This window comes from Staurois parvus, unplaced genomic scaffold (assembly GCF_062004578.1).
Source record: "Staurois parvus isolate SC_StPar_1 unplaced genomic scaffold, SC_StPar_1.0 ptg002016l, whole genome shotgun sequence".
Taxonomy (NCBI): domain Eukaryota; kingdom Metazoa; phylum Chordata; class Amphibia; order Anura; family Ranidae; genus Staurois; species Staurois parvus.
This window is the reverse complement of record NW_028319812.1, coordinates 151,945-155,590: the sequence shown is the minus strand read 5'-3', so window position 1 is coordinate 155,590 and position 3,646 is coordinate 151,945. Positions and strand designations below refer to the sequence as shown.

At 46.7% G+C, this 3,646-nt stretch overlaps 1 pseudogene; it reads right to left on the bottom strand.

The window, feature by feature from the left end:
* Nucleotides 1-948: 948 nt before the first annotated feature.
* Nucleotides 949-3,004, bottom strand: LOC149433029 (adhesion G protein-coupled receptor B1 pseudogene; annotated as a pseudogene).
* Between the last annotated feature and the right edge of the window lie 642 nt (nucleotides 3,005-3,646).

Sequence of the window (3,646 nt, the reverse complement as noted above, 5' to 3'; positions counted from 1 at the left end):
GATTAATTTTTGCCACCAACAGACACTGAGGCTGTCACCCAATCTGGCCAGATCAGTCAATAGTCATATCCAACCAATGAATCGGTTTGGTGGTGACTTATCTTTGGTGGAGAAACCATCACTTAGGCTTTTTTAACCTGTCCAGTTGACTGTAACTATAAAGATTGGTCAACCGGAGATGCATTCTTAGCACCCACATACATCGGGGCTGTAGCCAATCAGTTAACAGTCATCTTTAACCAATGGACAGGTTTGGTGCTGACCTATTTTTGGTGGCAAAACCATCACTCAGGCTTTTCTAAGCTGTCCAGTGGGCCGTAACTATAAAGATGCATTTTTAGCACCCACATACATCGGGACAGCTTTTGTGCTGACTCATCTTTGGTGAGGAAACCATCACTCGGTCTTTCCTAACCTGTCCAGTTGAACTTTACTATTAAGATTGGTCAACCAGGGATCAACTGTTGGCACTCACATACACCCAATCCGGTCAGATCAGTCAACAGATATCTCAATCCACAGCTAAAAGACACCAGAAAACCACCAGAGTATGCTTTAGTTATATCAATTTTTTCCCTCCAGTGACTTGGGAAACCTTTTTCTTGTTATTTCAAGTGGAAAATTCAGTGAGCCTCACACCAAATCCCAGGGGAGACAACTAGAGTGAATGGCACGGCTCTCTCTCTCTCTAGTTCTTTCTTGCTATGACCTCTCCAATATTGACATCTTCCCGAACACGGGTAAGGGGAGCTTGTTCCAGCATTTACAGCCACATAATGAGGGGAGCGGATCCGGAGGCAGCACAGGGGGGGCATTTGTTATGCAGAACAGTACGGATGCTCATGACATAACCTCATTGTTAACTCACAAAGAGCCGAAATAAAAGGAAAACACAAAGACCCAGAAAAACCAACAAGGAGAAACCGGGGAAGCCAGCACAGCTGCCCCTCATTTACTAAGCTCTGCAGCAAATGCCCTTGCAGAGGGCAACTTCATTTGCAAAGTGCACAGTCTATTTGCCTTTAGTAAATCAACCCCCCGAAGAAAAGTTTCATGCAGTTGGCACTCACCCTGAAACTCCCCGGCGCTGTTATCTCGGGAGCTGCTCATGCAGTTCTCCAGGTAAATCCCATCCTTGTAGCAGTCGTCCTTCTTCTTGGTAAAGCCCGTCACCTCGTTCGGTTGAGACTGAACCTCCCCGTCGTGGCAGGCGCAAGGAGTCTGCATAATGCCACAAGGGTGGAAGCTGCTGCTGCTGCTCAGGCAGGTGTCAAGCCACTTACAGAGGATCTGGCAAGCCGCCTTCCTTGGGTTGCGGTTGCCCAAAACCAGGTATTCCAAGGAGAAGTCGGTCTCCTGAGGCTTGTTGGTCTTCCATTGCAGCTGAGTGTCCTCCTTTTTGGGCAAAGTCTGCTTCATTTGGAGGAACTGCTTGTTGGACTGTAGAAAAGCGTATTGGACAGAACTGTCGCAGAGTTTCAAGACATCGTCGAAACTCTCCATCCCCAAGTACGTCCGCGTGGACTCCAGGAACGAGTCAAACTGAGAGGTCCTGATCTGCTGGTGGTCGCATATACCTGCCGGCTTGGAGACTTTCACGTACAACGTGTACCTCCTGGGGTCCGGGTTCTGGATAATCCAAGCGCACAGCGAAGAGTTCAAGGGAAAGAGAGACAAAGAGGAGAAATAGCCGTAAAATTCCCCCTGCACTTGCGTGGTGCAAGAATTGTGTCCGAAGTCCAGGCTGGCCGCCGTCCAGGCAAAAAAAAGTGACAACGTGAAAAGCAAGTGGTGGGAAGATTCAGCGCTCCTCATCCTAGGTCTCTGGTCCTTTGGAATTCAAAGTAATTGTCAAGCAGGGGCCAGATCTTGGACATAACAGGTACAGCAGGAGGAAAAAAAAGGCAGTTTATGAGGCTTGGAGGAAAATGAGTCCCAGGCTCGGTGCGCTTGTCTCAGACGCCCCCGTGTGGACGCAAAGCTCCAATCTGGAAGAGAAAGAAAAAGAAGACGGATTAACTCTTACTGACGGAAACTCAACATCTCCGCAATCATTCAAGAGAGCGGCTTTCACATCATCAACAACTCCCAATTTTTTAAAAAAATTCAATGACCACATCATAATGAGAAAATCAGCAAATTTTATTTTTCAATTCGTTGCGTTACAACCAGGGGCGGACTGACAACTCATGGGGCCCCCGAGCAATAGGGGATCATGGGGCCCCTGTGTCCTTGCCCAAACTCAAAAAAGCCTATGAAAAAGGTACCAGGGGAATCTCAAGGGGCCCCCTACTGACCCCGGGCCCTCGGGCAGTGCCCGAGTTTCCAAATGGTCAGTCCGCCCCTGGTTACAACGACACCCTACAAATCGGCAACGAAGGTTTGAGTCGGGTGCGAATGAACGCCGTTGTCACCGTCTAACGCCATCGCAAGCTGAGATAACTTAACTGCCTCGGCGCCGCGGCGACCAGCGAAGGCTCCCTCCTCCGTAGCGACGTGGAGACGACTATGGACACCTCTACGGGAAGGAAGGTCTCCACCGAGGAACGGCATCGCCTTCCCTGCTTCTTCCAACACCGCCGAAGGCAAAGAAAAAAATCGCCCCCACCCCCCGCAATTGTATCTCCGATTGTCCTAAATCCAAGGAGACCGAAGAAGAAATGCGGCTCAACGACTCCGAGTCTCGAGTGTTAAAGCGAACGTTCGGCTTTCAAAAGGAAATTGATTTTCTTAGCCGGAGACATTTCTCTTTGGGAACCGAGCGATCGCCTTTCCTACGGAAACCTTCCTGACCAGCCGGTCCTCCTCGCTGCCCATCGGGAGACGAATCTCCTACTGAACGTTACGGGTGTGAAAAGGGGGGGGGGGTAACGTCTCCAGATGGGTCCCAAAAAACAAAACAAAATTCCTTGCGGTGCGTCGGTATTCCTCAGAAGCGGGTTGGCTTCTCCTGACGGGGCGCAGAGGCTGGCATGCTGCAAACACAAGTACTCCTGTCATTGGAGACAGAGGGACCTGCTTGTTGCATGCAGATCTCTGCGCGACTCGCAACCGCCTCTGACGGAGAGTAACGTCGGGTATTGGCACAAAATGATACAAAAAATATGACGCCTAGATGGGGGATACAAGAGCTTATCGGATCACGGAAAAGGAATAAAAATATACTCCAGAAATACTCCATTTCCTTAAAAATAAAAAAGGAATAAAAATGTATAAAAAAAATTACAGAAATACTCCACTGCCTAAAAATGTATCAAAAAATTCCAGGAATAACTCACGACCCAAACACATATCAAGAATACTCCAGAAATACTCCATTTTCTTAAAAATAAAATAAGAATAAAAATGATAAACAAAAAATTCTCCAGGAATACTTCATTACCCCAAAATCTATAAATAATACTACAGAAATACTCAACTGCCTAAAAATGTATCAAAAAATACTCCAGGAATAACTCACTACCCAAAAACATATAAAAAATACTCCAGAAATACTCCATTTCCTTAAAAATAAAATAAGAATAAAAATGATTTAAAAAAATTCTCCAGGAATACTCCACTGCCTAAAAATGTATATTAAAAAAATACTCCATGGATACTTCATTACCCCAAAATGTATCAAAAAAACTCCAGAAATACTCCATTG